This window comes from Manis pentadactyla, chromosome 1 (genome assembly GCF_030020395.1).
Source record: "Manis pentadactyla isolate mManPen7 chromosome 1, mManPen7.hap1, whole genome shotgun sequence".
In the NCBI taxonomy this organism is placed as follows: Eukaryota; Metazoa; Chordata; class Mammalia; order Pholidota; family Manidae; genus Manis; species Manis pentadactyla.
The window spans coordinates 74207695-74229744 of NC_080019.1; positions in this window are offsets into that span (position 1 = coordinate 74207695).

The window sequence follows — 22050 nt, forward strand, 5'->3', positions numbered from 1 at the left end:
CCATTTCACTCAAGTAAATACCTGTGGGTAGGGTAGGCTCGATGGGTCATTTTGTAAGTGTTACTTACAAGAAACTGCCAAACTGTTTTCTAAAGTGGCTGTATCTTTGTGAAACCCACCAGCAAAGTAAGAGGACTCCAGTTGCTCCACATATTCATCAACACTTGGTACCATCAGTCTTTTTAACTTGATACCCTCAGCCATTCTGTGGGGTGTAGTGACACTCGGTGTGGTTTAATTTGACTTTCTGTATGCCTAATGACATTTGGCATCTCTTCATGTGCTGCTGGCCAATCAGATACCTTCTTCTGTGAAGTATCTATTCAAATCTTTTGCCCATTTTTTTTTTGAGTTGCATGTATGCTTATTGAATTAGTGTCTGCCAGTCTATAGTTTGCCTTCTTGTTTCCTAACTGTGCGCTTTGAAGGTCTGAGGTTTTTGACTTCTCATGAAAGTTCTTCCTAAACTCAACCAGGAGGCTGTGTAAGGGCAAATAACGCTCACCACTTCCCACTCCAAGGCAGAGAGATGCACAGGTCCAGGGCCTGCTGTCATCCCATGCATTCTCGCAGGACAGCCTGGCTGGAAAAACTGCCCAAGTCAGATGAGAGGAGCCCAGGAGGGCACTTTGTTTCTTCCCTCAGCTTAAAACAGACACAAGGGGCAGCATAGGGGCTCACAGCCAGGGCCCTGTTGAAGCTGCTCAATCTTCAGCCACCCTGTTCAAATCCTCCCTGGACACCAGGCCTCAGGCCACAGCGCCCCTCACAGCATCTCCTCACTGAGTCCTATGACCACCTGCACAACATCACTGTTCCCATGGGACGGATGAGAGTCAGAGGTGGGACGGTGTGTCCACCAGGAGACGGAAGGCGTCTGTTTGGCAGAGCTCACTTCAGGCAAGCACTGTTGACTGGGAACTGCAGAACTGAGAAGGCAGAAGGGAGCGCGCCAAGGCACCACGGAGGCGGTAATGGCAGGAGCACTGAAAGAACAACTCGATAAGAAGGCCAACCAATTTTGTAAAAGGGCACATGACTTCAACAGCTACTCTAAAGGCAACACAGGAACAGCAGACAGCACATGAAAACTGCATCAGTAACAACCCTTGGGGCTCAGAGAACAAAGCCAAGGCACTGGGAGGCGGCCTGTGGGGCTGGGACCCAGACCTCCAAGGGGGTGGGCGTCCCTGAGGGGACAGACAACTGGAACCAGCACACGCGCAGGGCCAGCACTGGAGCATCACGGGTGGGGACAGGGCACGTGGAGCCGCGAAGGAGTGGGTCCCTTCTCCCTCCTGTCAGGGCTCCTCTGGAGCCCCCCTTGGCCAGCCTGCCAAGGAACTCCTGGCAAGGCATACACCTGATAGGTAGAGGCCCAGAGCACCACAGAACAGTACACGAGAGCCGGTTGGGAGCCTAGAGGCAACAGCTTAATGAGCAGAAAACCAGAGTCAAGTCACTTACGCAGTGATACAGCTGGTAAGTGATGGAGTTCCGATGCAGGGGCATCTGGCTCTGAGGTCAGTGCCCAGCTGGGGGTTGAGAGGAAACACCTGGTGAGTCCCGGCCCCGGATGTCAGACCAGAGCCTGAAAAGTGTGATGTGCTGGGCACTGGGGCAGGGGCAGAACTCTGGGCAGGCAGCACCACGGAGCTCCCAGGAGGTACCAGGCACCTGCTGAGGGTTCTGAGACCCAGAGCCAGGGCTACTGGTGAAGCCAAGCTGGAGCTCAGCTGTGGGGCTGGGGCATCTGGGGGCCATGGTACGTGCTCCCAAGCTGGGCCCTCATTCCAGTCCAAGTAAGATGCAAAGGCAGCCAGAGAGACCTAATGTCCTGGCCCTGGGCTCTGCATCTGTGAGCCCTAAACAGCTGTGCCTGAGATGTCATGGCTGCCTAAGCCAGGAAACCAGAAAAGCAGAGTCCAGGGAGCTGGACAAGCATGCCTTCTCCTCAACACAGCATCCTCTGCGTCAGCCCAAGTCCTCCTGAGGCAAGGCCATCAGGGTGCCAGACGGAATGTCACCCAGATTCATCTGCAGGTTTCTTCTGAAACTAGCCTCTTTGTGCTCATGGCCATGACCCAGCCCCTACTCACTCCACCTCTGTGCACCCCATTTGCTCAGAGATTCCCAGAGAATGGAGCCACTGCAGCTCAAGGGGGCTGGGAAGAGCTATAATATGGGGACTGGGGGCTGCCCCCTTCTGGCCCTGCCAAGCCCCCAGTTATCCCTCAGCAGATCTGGCTGGGTGGGCACCGGTAGAAGCCCCCACACATACGTTTGCTCTGCCCCTCGCCTTTCAAACTCTCCTGGGCATGCAGCTGTTGGGCCAGGGTTTCCATGTGTGGAATTCCTCTGGCCAGCCTACTGCCCGGGAGTCCTGTATCCCGAGCTCTCAGGCCCTGTGACCACCACCTCCCCTTTCTGTGATAGCCACATCCAGTCTCATCTCTGAGAAGCGGTATACCCAGGGATTAGGGGCCCCAACTTTGGACTCATACAGCCATGGGTTCAAATCCTAGCTCTGCCATAGCTAGCTGGCTGAACTCTGCCTCTCTGAGCCTCACTGTGTTATTTGTCAAACAGGGAGACACTAGTCTGCCCACCCCTGAGGCCTGTTAAGACAGCACGAGGCTAGGCGTGACAGCTCCAGCACCTTGCCAGGCATATGGCTGGTGAGCAAGCACGGTAGCCTCTGTGATCAGAGTCAGCTTCCGATTGGGGGCTTCTGGTGTCTCCTTTGGTCCTCCGCCCTCCTCCCAGGCATAAGCACCACCTGTGCCTCCCAATATCCCACCCAGCCCCTGCAGGGCTGCCCCCTCCCCATCCAGCCCTGCCCATCAGGGCACCAGACTGATCCCCGGCCTGGCCCAGGTGGCTGTGAGCTGACTGTAGACAAGAGTAGTCGCTGACCATCTCGGACACTTTGGGCACAGGGCCTGTCTAACTGGCCAGCAGCTCTGGGGCAGCAGCCCCCCACCCCCTAACCCATAGCTAGCAGGGCCGCTGGCCTGGAGTCCCAGCTGACTCTCCCCACGTTCCCCCCCAGCATCCATGGGCAGTGAGATGGCTGCCTCCACTTTGATCAGGACAGGGGGGTGCTCAGCGGGCCATTTGGGACCATTTCTGTGAGGCATTTTGACAGCCTTGGCCAAGCATATGCTTTAAATCCTTGCAAAAAAGGGTCTTTTTAAGTGGAGATGAAGCCCACAGCAGCCTTCAAAGGCCTCTCTGGACAAATTAGGGTGCGTGAAGAAGACCCCTGGCTCTGTATCACCTGCTTCGCTGTGTACCACGTTCAATGCAGCTTGAGAGAGAAGACTCCTGGCATGTCCTCCAGTCCAGGTGGTGACAGCAGAGTTCAGGCTCCCCTCCACAAGGTCCGACCTCCTGAACCCTGTTTCCAGGTTGCCCGAGCCCCACCTCCCAACAGGCCCTCTGACCTGGTCCTTCTGGGCTCTCCACATAAACTGCCTTAAGCAGAACCCACATTCCTTCTAATGGCTTCAACAAGAGTTAAATAATCTATCACTGATGCACCTAGAAAAACTTAATGAGATTTCAACTCAGTACTTCTGAAAAATCAGTGATATCCAGCTACAAAGGCTTAGCAGTCGATGAAACACTCCAAACAGATTTTACCCTTTTATTCCTCCTTGGTTATTAGACCCCCATTGCAGTCGATCTGAACATCTTGTCTAGATGCAATTGCCACCCTGGGGTCACAGCTCTCTGGCTGATGGCAGGGTCAGCCCTTCTCCCTGAAGGTGCTCCGAGCCAGACTGGGCCTCCAGGAAGGCAGAGGAGGAGCCTTCCCTCAAGCTGGCCTGTCCTTCTGTGTTTAATTTTCCCATAAGTCAGCTCTGATTACGGGGGACGGCCTCATGTTTTGTGTATTCAGAGCTGAGTTCTAAGAGCACCTTCAGGGGTGGGGGGAAGCTCCCTGGCCAGCGGGTGGGGTCAGAGGGGAAGCTGCTCACCAGGTCACCCCCAGCACACAGGTCTGCTGCCTATCAGATCTCATTGGAGGAATGATCTGCCAGATGCTGAGATCATCTGACAGCCTCCTCCTAATGAGACCCAGGGCCGCGCCCAAGCTTGTGTGAGAGGCTGGACGGAAAGGAACCCCCACCATCCTAGAGAAACATCTCCAAGGAAAAAAGATGTTCTCCTTCAAGCCTGCTTTGCTGTGTGAAATGTGGACCCCAGCTCTTCCGAGAAGCAGATGCCTTCACGCTCCACTTGCCACCTGGGACAGCTGCTTCTCAGGTGCCTCCAGGTAAAGACAGGAACTTTCAACATCTATGCATGACATTTGGCTTCTGTGTCACTGGTTCACTGCTGATGGCTTCAGAGAGGTGCAAGAGAAGGTGCGCTCAGGTCTCCCCTCCAAGAATTTGCAGCCCTCCTTGGGGGGTCATGATGGATACCCACGAACAAGGAGTGTCAGTGTGCCCGGTGCAAAAGGGGGAGCTCTGTGCATGGAAGTCCATGTCTAAAAGCGTGAATCAGATTATGCATCCCCCTGCTAAAGATCATCTCCCCTGTCCCATATCCTTTGAAAAAATGTCCACTCTTCTCATCAAGACACTCTAGTCTCTGCCCAGCCAGGCTCCAACCAGGGTGGCTTTCTATTTTTCTTCAAATGCTTCCAAAGCTCCCCAAGCCTGAGTCCTTGCTGCTCTTTTGCCTGGAATTCCCCTCCCCCACCCCACATGGTCACACGGCTGCACCATCTCAACCACTGAAGTTTTAGCCCAAATGCCACCTCCTCAGACAGGCCTTATTTGTCACAATGTCCTGCTTAGCCCTGACCATGGTCTCTTTCCTGCTGACTGACTGACAATCTGCCTTGCTTCCCACGAGAATGTAGCTCCATGAGAGCAGGGACCTGGTCAGCCATGTTCTCTGCTGCAACCCAGAGCTTGAGGATGTTTGATGCCTCTAACAGAGGAGACTCATTATGGGTTTTTGAATATGTGATGGAATTGGGAAGAAGGAATCTACACAGCAGCTGCTTTGAAATGCTCCCAGAAGCCCACACCAGCAGCCAGGGTAGAACGACAATGACCTCAGCTCCACCACCTACTGGCACATGAGAATAAGCCTTAGTTCCTTTGTAAGTAAAATAATAGGATTTCTGTGCAGAAAAAGTGGAGACTGCATGGGGAGTACCAAGTACAACACACAGTAAGTGCTCCATTACTTGTGGCTTCATCCCTCCCTTTACCACTACCATTATCATCATTATCTACACTACAGTTGGGCAATGAACCACTTTTAAATCCTCTTTTTTGTCTCCTTTTAGCTTCCTGCCCTGGGTCCCTCCCCTTGCCTGGCCTCACTTGAAGCAAACACTGTTGGCTTCCTGGCCCAAAGTCATCCCAACCTCTCTTCCTGCTAATAGAACCCTGCTTGTTTAAGAATAGATGTCTTTATCTTAGGGAAGATAGGTGCAGAACTTGGTCTGGGGAGTGGGCACATGAGCCCTCTCTGGTCAAGCTTCTGGGAGAAGTTTTCCTACCAGAAAAGAGAGGCACATGAGCCAAACTTGAATACTGTCGTATGAGAATGTGATGTCTGGAGTTGTGGCAACCATACTGTGACTGTGAGGCAACATGCATGGAAACAAAAATGCTAACATGCTAAGGATAGGAACATAGCTGGAAAAAAGCCTTGGTACATTATGACATCCTTAAGCCACTGAATTACCTTTGGCACCACCTTTCTTCAGTCTTCCTTTATTTTCTAAGTCACTCTTATTAAGTTGTTACTTGCAGCCAAAAGCTAAGATAGCAAATGTGGTTTCAGGCTGTCCACAAACTGTGATCTAGTACTCCTTGCAGTGGTCTGTTCTCCAGATGTCCTCCCTATGGAACACCTGGGGCTGCTGGAGAGCCCATCCCTGCCCTCCCACAGAAGGAAGCACACTAGAGAAAACACAGGAGTTGGAATGCAAGAGTAATGGAGCACAATGAGAATTTTCCTTGAACGTGAAAGGAGGCAGGAGTGGGATATTCTGTTTCTGGGTACTTAAGATAATAAATGGTAAAATTATTTAAAATGATAAATGGTAAATTATCTGAGAGAAGATCTCACATGCCAGATACTGTGTCCTCAGCATAAATTAATGGCCAAACCTGAGATTAATCTTGTTACATGGTCAATAATTCAGTACGTTACACACTGGACTAGGCCCCAAGGTGAGGCTTTAGTTTCTGTACTGTATCTCCTCTATCAGCACAGTAGAGGGAAGCAGGGGGCCATTGAGTTTAACAAGGAAAGGAATCCCAGTGTCTTTCAGGTCAATACTTGATCTTATTCCCTCTTTCCTCTTGTACTTCCCAAACAGCTTTGAAGAGTAGGAAGAAGCTCCATGTCCTTCTGTGCTGGAGGGAGAGGCTTCAGGAAATTGAGATATAAAGCCCTGGAGCTGTTCTCTTGCCCCACTCCTGGGCATCTCTGCTGGAGCTCGGGGCTGAGAACACATGGTCTTGCCTTCAGCACGTCAGTGCCTGCTGGGCCCCACCTCAGCCCTGGTCCCGTGCTGCAGTGACCCTGCAGTGACGCTGGGGCGCAGCCATGTGCACCACCCAGCCCTGGTTGGTCTCCCCCGACCCTGGGCTCTACTCCGAAGTCACTATGCCTCCTCCCATCACCGCAGCCCCCTGGCTCTTGCGCTCCCTGCTTCCCACATCTCTAAGTGGGAGCCTAGACAACTCAAGAGTCCACTAGAGGAGCCACAGGAGACCATCCACCATCTGTGTAGCTCCCGTCGTGCCCCTGATGACCATCTTCCGGGCAGTGGCACCATGCTGGATGCAGCTCTTCATGAAGAGAGGTCAAAATTTCCCCAGTCTACCTCCATGGAAACTATAAATAAGCCCTGAAATCAGAAATACCCTCAAATTTATCTGTGTCTTCTTACACATCCTTCTTGGGTTTCAAGGGGCAGGGCTTGTGGAGAAGCTGGATGACACCTTTCCTGCCTTCCTCCTCCCAGTAGTGGAAAAGGTTTTCCTCACCAGTCACCCCCTACCTGCCCCCCGACACACACACACACTGCCCGATGCCTCCTTCCCTGCCCTAGGGATCACCATCTTCTAGGCTACCCCTGCCCTCCTCCCTGGAGCACAAACCCCATGCTGCATGCCCTGGGGCACAGCTTCGTGCACCACCAGCCCCCTCCTGGTCTCCCCTGCCTGGTCTCTACTCCAAGGTCACTATGCCTCAGTGGGTAGGTAGGATTTCAGAGAAAAAGCCAACTTACCCATTTTAGAATTTATGTTAAGAGTCATTTTTAAAATAGTATCCTGTTCATACTCACATCTGCACACTTTTCAAGGATCTGCTTAGTTGCAGCTCTTTGACTAGAATGTATTTCCAAATAAAAAGCCGTCCATAGCTCCCTCCTGCTTGAGTTTGTTCAGCAGATGACAACAGCTCTTTCCCTCCCTTCCATCCCTTCTCTCTCCGTTTCAGCCAACCCCCAGGCTGTGGTGTTTCTACCACATGGAGCACCCAGGTTTGGGTCACAGTCATGCTGCACACTGGCTGGGGCTGGCCATGCTGAGGGTATGGTCAACAAGGCTGGACTAAACAAGAAAGGCTTCCTGGAGGAGGTCGGCCTAGAACTCAGCCTGCATGGGTGGTTAAGAATCAGACTGAGGAGATTATGGGGATGGCTGGTCAATGACTTGGGCAGGATGAGCTTGGTGAGAACATGTCTTGTCCTGGAGTCTCCCTGGTGAAGCCCTACTTGACCTTCAGGACTCAGATCCAAAGTTCTTCAAAGTTTCATAAAGACTGCTGACGAGCACTCTGCTCCAACAGTGGGAAAACATGGACCCTCCTTGCTCAGAGGCACTGAGCACCTCTTTCAGCTTAGACCTGGTAGCCTCCAGGTCCACTCAACAGTTGCCCTAATGCCCTAGAGTGTCCCTTAGTCCTGAGGGAGGAAGACCTCTCTGTGGCCCTCTAACCCTGTCTCCTGGGCCTCAGACTGGTTGGCCTTGCACCCCCCAGGAGGGCTCTCAGTGCCAGTCACCGGAAGGCAGACCCATCCTTGTCCTGATTCATGTTTCCACGTTCATCAGTCTGCTGTGTGGTCTTGAAAAGCCTCCTAACCTCTCTGAGCCAGTTTCTTCATTCCTAATGTGTCCTCACAAGGGCCTGAGGAGTATATATGTCCATGCATGTAACATAATTAGCATGCAGTAAGACAACTGGACCCACTTCTGAGTCCCCCCTGGGAGCATTAATCCCAACAACATACATAAAATGCTGAGCACAGAGCGAGCACGTGGCAAGCACAGAATAAACAAAACAGCTTATTGTTATTATTATTATTCTTATCAGGCACTTAGAGGCTAGGAAATAAATAAGTGCCTCGTGGAAGGGGGTGGACACTGAACTGGCCTTGTCAAGGAGTCAGGGATTTGAAGGAAACAATGTGGGCACAAGAAATGGAGTTTATATATGCAGAGTCCTGGTTGGCAAAGAGTTTGCAGGGCATTCAGAGGACACTCCAAGCTGGAGTGAATCCTATTTAAAATCCTCTTACCCAAACTTCTTTGAAATTAGTCTAAGGGCCTCGCTATCAGTGAGCAACCTTGGATATGTTACGAGCAGCAATCAGCATGGTGAGGCAGCTCAGGCCCAGGTCCAAGGTCACAGCCCTATTGAGAGACCCAGTACTGCCCAAAACACAGTGGAATCCAGAAGAACAGCTCTCTGGAACCAACAAACCCAGCTTTGACCCCAGCGCCCCATGACTGGTCACATGACCTCAGACAAGGCAATCCACCTCCTTTACATGATGGCAAACAGCAGGTGCTCAATGATAGCTGTCAGCAACCACAACTCTGGTACCAGTCCGCCTTCCAGCTCTTCTTCCTGCCCGAGCCTTTAACCCCTCTCGGAGGATCCGGGCCCACGTGGTCACTGTCCCTGAGGTTCCTCCCCAACATGTGAATATGAACGCTCCTCTCCTCTCCGGAAGGATTCAAAGAGCCCTGGAAACTTGTTTATTAGGAAAATCTGTGGGAGTCTGTCCTGCTTGGTGGAGGTGCTGACCTCTCCCATCCTTCTCTGCATATTTCCCCCCAGCGACATCTTTTCATGTTCCCTGGCTCACTTGGGTGAGTCACAGATCTGTAAATCCCAACCACAGAAAGCTTGGCAAAGTATGTTAGGTGTTTATTGGAAGAGGAAGGAGGCAAATGATCAAAACATTGGCTGTGGCTCTAGTCTCTGAAATTTGCAAGAGCAAGTTTTAAAATCTATGTTTGAAGCATCCAAAGAGATTCATGGAACACATTTTTTTTCTTTTTAAACTACAAGGAGAATAAGATTGTATATACTCCTCAGTTATAGTCAGTTATTTGGGCAGTCTGTGTAGGGTGCCAGATATTTACATGAAAACTGAGAAATGCAATTCAGTTTTTAGTTTACCTATTGATACAGAAACTTGCTTAGATGCATCCCCACTGAAACAAACACAGACTGTAGTCCTCTGTACCCCCCGTACTGATTCATGCCTGCCTCTTTGCCTTCGCACATGCTGCTCCCACTGTCTGCAACTCCATTCCGCTCACTTAAGAGAGCATTTTTTTGTGACTCTATGCCAACCCCTGGGCTGGACACTGGGACACAGAGATGAATTAGACACAGTTTCTCACCTCAAGAATTGGTGAGGAAAAGGAGCAAATGGAGGAGGAAGCCCCAGCTGGGTCTGGAAGAACTGGTAGAGGTTCTCCAAACTGCCAAAGAAAGGAAGGCCCTTCTTATGTGAGCATGTCTACTCATCCTTGAGGAAGCTTAGGTTTCCTCTTCTGGGGAGAATCCCCCCTTGTTGAGTTGGTGACTCCTCTCTGTGTCCACACTGCACCTAGTACATTCCCTCCCTTGCCCACACCGATGGCAAAAGTTATTTCCCAGGTTATTTATCCACCCAGTGGTCTAGGCTGGGTGTCCTGGAGAGTAGACATCATTTCCTCTCTGCCTCTCTGGTGCCAGCTCTGGACCTGCTGCATGTCAGGTTCTGAAGGTGTTTGCTGTTGTGTTTAAGCTGAGCTTCACCATTATCAGCAGTTGGGAACTGAAGTGCCACAGGGCACAACAGCATCTGCACCTGAACCCCACCTGCTGAGGCCCCGCTGCTTCAAGCATCTAAGCCCTGGAGGGGTCTGGGTGGGATTAACCCCTGGATCCTAGCCCCATTCCGGCATCCGTGGTTTGGTGGTGGTCATGGGGGGGCCCTATTCAATCAAGGAAGAAAAATGCTTTGAAATGAAAACGCTTCTCTGTCTGATCTGCCTGGCTCTCTGCTCTTCTGCCTTCTTAGTATGCATGAATTCAGCCCCCATTTCAAGACTTACCCTCAGCATCTTTTCCAAGCTGATGGGGCTGCAGCACACTCCCTCCCCTGGCCCCCCTCCAGTCCTCTCCAAAGACAAATTGCTTACATCTGCCAAGGCTTTTCTGATTAATAAAGGAATATGCCTTGGGATGTCCCCAGGGCTTCAGGAGCTTTTGAGCAAAGGGGGAGGGGAGCCAGACCGCACATCCCTGTTGGCTCATTTATCAGGCCAGTCGGCCACCTCTTCTGAGTGCCCCTGGCAAGGGCGCACCCACCCCTCCCCACCCTCAGCCCCTGCCCCCCAAGGAGGAGCCAGTGTGGAGCCAGAGGCAGGCGGAGAGGAAAGGGGTCAGGTTTGGGAGCCCAGCCTAGGCACTGGTCCTTTTGGGCAACTGGCCCCAAGGCTTTTCATTTCCAGGCAGCCACTGGGATGAGCAGCCACTGGGTGATTCCCCAAAGCATGGGATGGAAGGAAGGGAGGGAGAGAGGGACTAGGAAGGGGCCGTGAGTGAAGGAGTAAGTCAGACAGCAGGGGAGCATCAAGGGCCTGAGAACAGAATGAACAAAGGAGGGGAGGCATGGTTGGATTAAAAAGTCACCAAGCGTCTGAACGGTGAAGGAATGATTCATGGCTGTCCTGACAAAACTCTATAGTACACACTCACCTCTCATTTTTTCTTCCATTCACTCATTACTTGGTATCAAAACACTAAGGTAACTTTGGAGGAATTGAGGCCTCACCACCACCCAGCTTCTCCCAGTCAATGTTTCTGAAAGACCCTGTGAGCTGGGTGAGGGCAGATGAGGCCTGGGGTGGCTGGGCGACTTAGGAGGAGACAGAGGCCCTAGGAGAACTGGGCCTGCCTCTCAGCTCAGGCTTCCTCCTGCACAGCCAGGTCCCTGGGGAGCAGCCGGGGTCTGTCACAGGCCACTGTGCCCCCAAAGCTCACCTCTGCTGGGGACTTTTCAGTGGGAGCTCCAGGGAGCCGTGTACGGTAAGGCTTCAGTTGGCCTTGGAGGCTGCTAAATTAGGCTCTGAGGATTTAGATTAGCTTAATTTAATGACACGGATGGCTGGCTGGATTGAAGTTCCTTGCTACAATTTTTTTCTTTCAACTCACTCAACAATTATTTCCCTCAAGTTGGTTGCAGATGCAGCCTGCCCAGGAATTATAATCCATTCCTTACTGAGCAGAGAGATGCTGGCCATGTCTACTCGCACACCACCCAGGGAGGGAGGGGGCCAGGGGGCGGGAGGGGGCTGCGCCTGTGCCACAAATAGGAACTTGGAAGCGAGGATAGAGTGTCGTGCTGGGCCGGGCTGGCTGTCCTGGGAGGCTGGCAGGCAAGAGACTCCATGAAGACATAGCGGGGTGGCTCCTGGATGGGTGAGGACTGCCTCTCCCCTCCCCCGCTCTCGCTTGGCCCAGAAGGAGCCTTCCCACACAGACATGCAACACACGCAGGCACGCAGTCACAGACATTCACAGACACACACAGCACACGTCATACCAAGATACGACACATGCACACAAACCACATAGTATATGCAGATGTACACCGGCACAGACGCACAAAGCCACCTACCCTAACACCCCCCATCCTAAGCCTAGTCAGAGTGGCACACAGGTAAACAGGCCAGAGCATCACCACACCTCAGGGAGGTCTGCCTGGAGGAGGGATGCCAGAGGGGAGGGATTGGGTGAAAATGGCAGAAAGGACATTCCTGGCGTAAGGAAGAGCCCAGGCCCAGACCAGGAGAAGGGCGGTCCAGGCAGTGTGGCTGGGAGCAATTGAAGGAAGTCGGGGCCTGGCCACAGCAAGTCCGCCTCAGTCCACACATACGCTGCTGGGACTCACACTACGTACAGACCCTTTCCCTTCTCAGTGGGCACCACTTGGGGAACCCCCTAATGCCGGCCAGTGGCCCTGGCCAGAGCTGCTAAACCCCCCCACCCCCACTGCTCCCAGTCCCTTCAGAGGCTGCCCCAAAGAGCAAGGGGGCACTCTGGGAGGGGTGCTCACAGCCTGGCTGGGTGCTGGGCCGTGGAGCTTCAGTCTTGATTTCGTTTGCCCTGGGCAGATGCAAGCAGCTCAGCCAGCTGTGAGCCCTGGACAAAGGTCAGTCCTCAGAGAGACCTCTCACGTGATGGGCAAGGAAAGCCGGATGACTCTCTGACAGCCATTTCCCGGGAATTTGGCCCCTAGTCCTGATCTTCCCTGGAGTGCCCCCGCCCCAAGCTCGTCCCCATTTTCCATCCCCCCTAACTCTTACTTGCCCTTCCAGACCAAAGTGAAGTGTCTCCTCTTCCAGAGAACCCTTTCTGACCCCTCACCCCGCACCACCCCAGAGGAGTTAGACATACATCCTCAGTGCTTCCCTGTATCCTGGCCTAATCAACAGAAGAATGGTTGCCTGTTTACTTAGTGATCTCCCCAGAGACCCTGAGAGCTCTTCCCCTCTGTGGGCTCAGCTTCCCCATAGGGCCAATGTATCAGCTAGCTATTGCTACATAACAAACTATCCCATATCTTAGTGACTTAAAACATAATTTATTACCTTCATTTCCAGAGGACAGGAATTTAGCAAAGCAGGGAAATCTTGCCCACAGCTTCTGGGGCCTCAGCTCAGAAGCAGAACCTCTGAAAGATGATTCACAGTGGCCGGCAGTTGATTCTGCCTGTTGCCTGGGAACTAGCTGGGACTCTCCATGTGGCCCGGGCTCTCCCTCAGCATGGTGGCCAGGTGCCAAGGGCAAGCATCCCAGGAGAGAGAGACAGAGACAGACAGATGAAAGCAATCTGTATCATTTTTATGACCTAAACCAAAAGTCATACAACATCACTTCTGTCATACTCCACTGATCAATGTAGCCACACACACCTGTCTAGATTGAAGGGGAATAAATGTAGGTCCCCACTTCTCAGTGGAAGGAGTGACAGTCATACTGTAAGAAAAACATGTTGGAGGGGGGACAGATAAAGTGTAGTTTTGGGAAATACAATCTGCCATAATCAGTTACCAGCCGGCACTTAATGAAGGGCTGGTGAGTGAGCGAGTAAATGAATGAATTGAATGAATGCTCTTGCTCTGTACTGTCCATGTCTCCTCTGTCCTCACACAATTCTTCTCAGTTAAGACCCAACCAAGTCCAACAACCCAAGTGGCAGGTCGCAACCCCTCCTCCTATTCTGGAGACAAAGGGGCCATGAACCCCCTTCCAGCTTCAGAGCTCTCAGAACTGTCCCTGGTTTTCCGTGGTGCTCCCTATGGTTTTGGGGAGCAGGAGAGCGGTGAAGGGAATGAGAGGCTGCCAGAGCAGACCAGGGGAGGCAATGGCCTTTGCTAATCCACAGACACTGTTTCAGGAGCAGCTCTGTGGAACTAAAACATTAAAAGAAAGTCTAGATTTTCTAGAGAAGGTTTTCTAGTAAGAGAAGCTTTTCAAGGTTTAAATAACTTTTCATTTACTTAATATCTTTAGGAGAGAAAGTGCTATTTGTACTAGCTGGTCACATTTTGAGCTCCATTTTTGAATAATTACTATGTGCTTTCACAGTGTTTCTTATTAATAACAATGTGCCTTGAGATCTTAAAGGGCCAGGCTCTGTGCTGAGTGCTTTATAAGCACTATTTCTTTAACAGGGAAAAAATGATTAATAAATGAGAATTCAGAGATCCCCTCCACTTGCCATATTATGATGCAATTAAGCTACTCAATGGGGAGGGAACAGAAAAACCCCTTGGTGAGTGAGGATGTCTGGAGCAGGGACAGATTATAGGGGAACTGAGGGGGAAGGGAGAGTGCCCTTGAGATCACTCTGGTAAGTCACAGATCTCCTGCCACCTTCAAGAGATGCAGTGGAGACTGAAATACTTTTTCAGCTACTATTGGCTCTTGGACTGAGGTTCCTTAAATGTGACTGCACAGAACCTCAGCCACAAGGACACAGGAACTTATAAGGGTCTCACTTGATCCTCACAGCAATTAGATGAAATAGATATTCTCATCCTTTAAATAGCTGATAAAAATAAGATGCAGAGAGTCTAAACAACATGCCTAAGGTCACAGTGCTGAGAAATGGCTGAGACAAGACTAGAACCCAAGTCTCTCTGATCTGGAGGCAGATCTCTTAGCTACTATGTCATACTACCTCTTAATCTTTGTAGCTAATTGGAAGAAAACAGGCATCTCAGCAGAAAGGGATGGCAGGTATGATTTCCCAGGTGGGAGTGGGCCGGCAAGAAATCCGAAGGTAGTTTCCACTCTCCAGACAGGGCCTGGGACTCTGCCTTTCCTTCTCAGCAGGAGCCTCTTAGATTAGTTAAAACTTTCAAAGAATATGCACCCCAAATAACCTAATTTAAAAATGAGCAAAGGACTTGAATAGACATTTTTCCAAAGACTATATAGGAATGGCCAGTGGGCACATGAAAAGGAACATCACTGGTAGTTAGGGAAACATCACTAATTGTTAGGGAAATGCAAATCAAAACCACAGTGAGCTATCACCTCACACCTGTTAGAATGGCCATCCTCAAAAAGACAAGAGATAAATGCTGGCACGGAAGTAGAGAAAAGGGAATGTGCACTGTTGGTGGAATGTAAATTGATGCCAGTCACTATGAAAAGCAGTATGCAAGTTCTTTAAAAAACTATAAATAGAACCACCATACAATCCAGCAATTCCACTTCTGGGAATTTATCCAAATGTAATGAGATCACTATGTCAAAGAGATATTTGCATCCCCATGTTTATGGCAGACTTATTTACAATAGCCAAGACATGGAAACAACCCATGTGTCCATCAGCAGATGAATGGATAATGAAACTGTGGTGTACATGTGTATACACACACACATGTACATACATACATCCAATGGAATACTATTTTACCATAAAAAAGAAGGAAATTCTGCTATTTGTGACAACATGGATGGACCTTGAGGACATTATGCTAAGTGAAATAAGTCAGAGGAAGACAAATACTGTGTGATTTTACTTATATGTCGAATCTAAAAAAGAAGAAGAAGAAAAAACAAACTCATTAAAAAAAGAGATCAGATTTGTGGTTATTAGAGGCCAATGGTGAGGGGAGAGGGAATTGGATGAAGGTGGTCAAAAGGTACAGACGTCCAGTTGTAAGAAAGAAGTACTAGGGAAATAAGGTACCTGATGACTGTAGTTAACACTGCTGTATGGTATACATGAAGGTTAAGAGTAGATCTTAAAAGGGTTCTCATTACAAGGAAAAAAACATATTTTCCTTTTACTTTTTTTTGCATCAGTATGAGAGCATGGATGTTAACTAAATTTATCATGATAATCACTTCACAATATATGTAATTCAAGTCATTATGCTGGGGGCCTTAAACTTATACCATGCTGTATGTCAATTATATCTAATAGAATTAGAACCAAGGAAAAGAACAGCAGCCTCCTCCACTCCACTCATCCAGGCCCTGGCCAGTAACAACCAAGCTCATCACTGTCTTCTCCATTGGTCACGCTGTGCCTCTGCCCAGATGTCCTTTGCTTTGTCTCATCACCATCCCAGTTCCTACCTACTTTTAAGGCCCAACCCGGGTGCCCCGGCCATGAAGCCATCTGTGAGCTCTCCAGCCCAAAGCCCATGGAAACGTGTGGTTGGCCTTGTCGCCTCTTTCTGGGCTGTGACCCTGCGTGCAGACACCTCAGCTGCTCACTTGCTCTCTTTCTCTCCTACTCCCTCCAGCAGCTGGTCTAGGCCCAAGCACGTGGTAAGTGTCCACAGAGAACTTTGGACTGAAATATGGAGATGGGAGGGGTGTAATCTGAGCCTTACTGGGAGTTTTTAGAAAGTCCAATCTAATCAAACAAATGTCATGATTCCAAATTCTGTCTCAGTTGCTCCTATGTTCTCAGCTCTTCTTTTCATTCCATTGAATCAAAGTCTGGGGAATCTGAAATGAACTGGGGTCATCTCTGGCAGATCCTGAGCTCATCACTCAGTGGTCCTGCTTTCTTCCGGCCTCAGATCCCCTCTCAACAAACCATCTCACATACACACACATACCACTTGTTCTAAGTCATGTTCCTCAGGGTCAAAAGGTACAGAAGTCCTTTGACCACCTTCATCCAATTCCCCCTCCCCTCACCATCTGCCTGTTCTCCCAGTCTCAGTAGTAATCCCCAGACTCACTAGCCTGACACACACAGCCTCCCTAGGTCTGGACCCACAGCCACCAGCCCTCCCTCTCCTCGCCTCATACCCGGCTTTGAGTCCTTAAGCAAGTGACTTAACCTTTCTGAGTCTAGGTCACCACAACTTAGAACAGGAGTGATAAGAATGCCTCATGAACAAGTAACCACTTGTTCAAGAGTTGTAGAATGAATGAATGATTAAAAATACCTACTTCATAGGGCTGTTTTGAAATACAATGAGGAAGGGGCGGAGTACACAGTGAGCACTCAGTGAATAGCAGCTACTATTATAAAATAGGTGCAAGGAACAAAACATTGCACTGAGAGTGTCTTGCCACTCATAGCCAAATTCCTTAGATTTTTTGCATAATGACATCTCTGTCTGATGTAAGCATTATTAAGAAACAGTAACAAAACACAAAACCAAAATAACCAGCACCAAGTACCTATATAACCATCCCCTGTGACCACACACATGCCGAGCATAACTTAGCAGGCCAGTCCAGCCACCATGGAGGGAGAGAAGTCCTGATGAGATTCAGCAAAGGAAACCTGAAACCACTCCTGGGGGTAAGTTAGACTCCAGCATGGAGACCAAGGCAGCAGGGTGAGCGGGCGGCCAGAGCGGGGCCCACATGCACATCTGTCCAGCTCTGGTGCTGGGGACACCACGCTGGCCCACGAGTCTGTGGTGGGGGTGGCGAGGCACCTCAGGTGTGAGCACAACAGGGGATCACAGCACCAGAGGGGGGCCGCAGGGCACTCAGGTTTCCCCCCATGGAACCTCACTGTCAATCAGCCCTACCACGTGGAGGCAGTCACTCTGCTGGCTCCCCGGGGCCTTCCTCGCATCCCGGGGCTTTCCCTGGGGCCAGCTCCTCCTCCCCGCTGCCCCACTCTTCATGCTGACAATCCCAGGCAGCAGGGCAAGGGCTGGGCTGGACAGGGTCCCAGGCTGCTCCAGCTGTTCATGCTATTGGTCTCTGTGTACACAGTGGTCTGCCTGGGGTACAAGCCATTAGGACCCTCAATTCCATACAAGATGGACATGCAGAGGGAGTTGTGGTCTGGATTTGGTGGGCCCACCAAAGTCCAGCACGCTGGACCTGCCAGGCATCCTGGACCATACAAGAGATTTCTTCCAACCCTCCAGCCATCCCTCTAGACCTCAAAACAGAGCTGAATTCACACCATTTCCAGCCTAGAGGCTCTGTTTCTTCCTACCACTCACAGGACAGCACCTTCCACAGCAACACAGATTTGCTTGGCTTTGCAGAGGGGATGAAAGGAAGCCTGACTACGTATTGACTCTTGGCCAGCTGGGTCACCCTCTCAGTGAGCCTGCTCTTTCCTCCTGGCTCAGCTATGAGGCTTGGAGGGGCTGGGCCCTCCCCAGGCAATGGGCGGAGTCAGCCTAGCAGGCTATGTGAGGAAGTAGCACGAGTCCCCAGCCCATGCACCCTGCCTACCTCCAGTGAGGTGAGCTGGAGCACCACCAGGACAGTGGGTTTTCCAGGTCAGTTCAGCACTGGGATGCCCCTGACAGTCCCTGAGCCCTCCCTTCCCCTGGGCCCTGAGGGAGCAGAGGAGGCCAGGCCTGCCCCTTCTTCTCGAATGTCCACTTCTATTTACTGTTATGGCTACCTGGTTGTTTGTTTTTTCTCAACTACAAAAGTAGAGCTGAATCTATAGAAAATTGGACAGAGAGAAAATTGCAGAGAGGGGCAATCAACATTACAGAATTTTCCCTTCCAGTCTTTTCCCCTCCATTCATCATTTTTAAAAAATAACTGACACACCAAAGTACTTATCCTTCTGTCTTCTATGCCCAAATCCTCCACCACCTTTGGCTTAACCTTTTATCAGCAGGATCTCCCTTATTTCATCAAATTCTTTTGGTGCACACCATTTTTAAGGCCGCCGAGTCTTCCTTCACTGGGCTGAGCCAAGGTTTATAGGAGCATTCCCCTCGTGAAAGCCTTGCTTGCTTTGTGGTATTGCAAAAGCAATGACATGAAAAGCTTTGCCTGCCTTTCAAAATATTTCTTTGGGAGAGATTCCTGGAAGTGGCACTGTTAGGTAAAGTGTAGAAACACTTCTTGGGTTCTTGGTCTCTGTTACCCAATGGTCCCTGGGAGGCCTGAACCAGTTTATACGTGGTAAACAGAGAATTCCATTCACTGTGCTCAGTGATAGTGACAGAGGATCCCTCAGCCACAGACCTTGCTGCTCTGAATCCAGTTATCTTGTTACCACTATCAGTTCTGGAGTTTCCAGGCATATAAGAGTCCCCCTTGTCCTCTATCCCCAAAGGCCAGCTTGCCCACAAAATTGAAAAGTTTTAACACTTTGAAAAAGAGTTCTGAGCCCAGGAAATTAGAGGAACAGGTTCCAGAATCTGTCACCAGAGAGCTAGATAGACTCAGGCCTGAGGGTCTTCACTAAGCAGGGCTTGAACTGGGTGGTCCCCAAGGACCCCCAGCCTGTGGCACAGGCTGGCAGTGTGGAGGGTAGGGGTCTGGACTTAGCTCAGACCCAGCTTTGCCACTCCAGCAGCATGATCTTGAGCAATTAACTTAACTGGCCTAATTAATGGGAATTAAGGAAATTAAATTACCTATCATGTTATCATGAGGACTGAATATAATTATATATTGAAAATTTTTTTAATGGTGCCTGGCACAAAGTAAATGCTACATAAGAGGGCTGATGCAATCACGTGTGCTTGCTGTGGACAGCAAACATCAATATGACGGAAGGGGGTCCTCCAAGGTTGATACAGTCAGGAGACAGAAAACACTCAGGCCCGCAGTGGCACGAGTTACCTGGCAGCTGCCTTCCCCCATCACCGTCTGGCCCAGGCGGCGGCCAGCACTTCTCATGTGACCAGAGGTCTGGCCGTGCAGTGGCGCACTGGCAGGGTGCTCTGAAATGGGATGCTTCCCGGGAGCGGAGTTGAAGGCCACTACACCAGGTGGTTATCAAAGCCCCAGGCTGCCACGGAGGCTTGGGAACATAATCTCCAGAAAGAGATTGTGTGAACTCACTCGCTGGGGAACAAGGACACTGCGCCGTGATAAGCTTGTGCAGCAGCCAACAGAAACGGTACCCCAGGGCTCCGGGAGGGCCTCGCTGACTCAGCCTCCAGACACCTCCTCGGGACTTCCGTGAGCCCGACGCCAGATCCAAGCTCTAGGCGGAGGAGGTGACAGGGAGGCCAGGGCAGAACCCTCTCTCTGGGCCGAGGATGAGAGAAAAGCCGTGACCAGAAACGCACCTTGCGGGAGGAGCGGGGGGCCTGGCTCAGGAGCCGCAAGGCTCTCGTGAGGAAGGGGTCACAGCTCCGCTCAATGCATGTCCTTAGCACCCCAGTGAGTGTGCCCAGCAGCGGCAGGAACCTCTGATTCCAGAACAGAATGACCCCATGGGGAAGTCTGGGTGAGAGCCTACTGGCACTTTACAGATGGCAACCAGGAACCAGAGTTGAGAGCAGTGAGAAAATGTGCCCAGTGAGTGAGCGGCCCAGCAGCATGGGAACGGAAGCCTCCTACGTCTCATTTTTCTGAGAAGGGCTCAGAGGCTTCACCAGCCTGTTCGTTATAAGGAAGTTAACCCCTAACCAGTGACTGAGGTGTTGAACAGAGTCAACTACAGAAACCTAGTGAAATGATCCTTTGTGATAGGAATTCAGTGTCTGCAGCAGACTCTGTGCCTCCTAGTGGGGAGCATCAGAAAGTAGCTGCTAGAAGGTTTTCTCCTCTCTTGAAGGCTTGAAACCCAACATTCAGGCCAACAGTCACGAAGGTGCACTTCGGTGGATCCTGTCGCCTCACCGACATCCACTCCACCCTTCCCTTTCCAAACAGAACCTAATTTTGTGCAATTGTTTCTCTCCTTCGTGCCCAGCTCCACAGAGGCACAATGATCATCCTAAGGCCATGGTTCCCAAACCACACACCACGGCACACTAAGAAGCTGCAGTGAATTCAAGGCAGCACCAAGTGATGTTTTAATTTTCTGAGAGAAACACAGTGATGTATGTCAGAATCATGAGAACTACAAACTCAAAGTCCTTCACAGTGTTAACACTAACAGCCCCATATGTTTGTAAAGCCAGGTTCTCGGTGGCTGCTATCATAAAACTCAAGTGCTGCACCAAAATCAAATGTTAGCAGAAAAAAGGATGGTGGCATCCAGTCTAACTCCAAGGTTTGAGAAGCTGTTCTGTCCCCAGCAGACCCACACATCCCATTAGTAAATAACTGCAGTTAAGCATGACATAAAAAGGGTACTTTTTCAATTTATGTGTGTCATTTTTCTCAAATGGCTACTAAGTTATTAGGCCATAAATACTTATTAAATTGTTTGTATCTAACTAATTAATAAGGAGAACTGTTAGTTATTTATTTTGGTCTAAGATACCTTGAAAAATTACTGAGGCACCAAGCTTGCCATGTCCAAGAAAGTCTGGAAACCCCTGCCCTAAGCTAATAGGAATGAGGCATCTCCCTGGCACCACCCCTGGTCCAGAGTGGGCCACTGTCCCTATCAGATTGAGGATAGGGACACACGTGCCATGGTTGGGTGAGAGTGGTACACAGACCCAGATGCCACTGGTGGCTGTCTTGTGACCTCAGGGGACCGCCTTTACATGGCACACATGCTGGGGACAGCAGAGCGGAGGGGCAGGGAGGCCCAGTCCCCAGCACCATCGCTGAGCTGCTAGATCTGTCCAGCCTGCCTCCAGCCTTACTTGCAGTGTGAAACAAGACATTTCCTTATTGACTAAAGTAGTTTGACGCAAGGATTCTGCTAGTGGCAGCCCAAAGCCTTCTAGGTTATAAACGAACTTGCTGTGATTCAGGGTTAGAAATTGTTGGGGAGCTGGAGAGGAGCCAGCAGGGGAGGAAACACGGGGCAGGGAAGCACGTGGACGCCCTGTGGCCGCGCTCTGTACAAAGCCCTCTCAGACCATGGACAGGAAAACTGACTCTCCCGCAGGTGAGTATGAGTTGGTCGGGGCAGGAGTCTTCTGGGGGGGCACTCTCCCCACCACAAGCCACCCAGGCCATCATCATGCACTTGGCACACTGCACAGAGCTACTGTTCCCATGTGTCTCCTCCACTCTTGGGTGCATCTCCAGGGTAAGAACCGAGCTCCTGAGAACCCATTGGGTCCAGCTCAATATACTGAGGCAACCCAGCCACAGGACAGTAAAGACAGGGGAGAATGGGGTGAGGGGCCAGAGGGTCTCCCAGAGAAGGGCTACCACCAATAAAAGTGAGGAGCAGACCTACCAGTGCTGTGGGCCTGGCCACTGCTGCCCCTGGACATTGGCCCCTTCCCTGGGGAGCTCAGGCTTAAAGAAGGCTATGCACACATTTCCAAATCACAGGGAAAAGAAGAGGATGGCCTGAGGCGGGACAACACCGAGCCTGCTTTAAAACTGATGATCAGGAAAGGCCTCCCTTAGGAGGTGACATCTAAGTCAAGACATGAA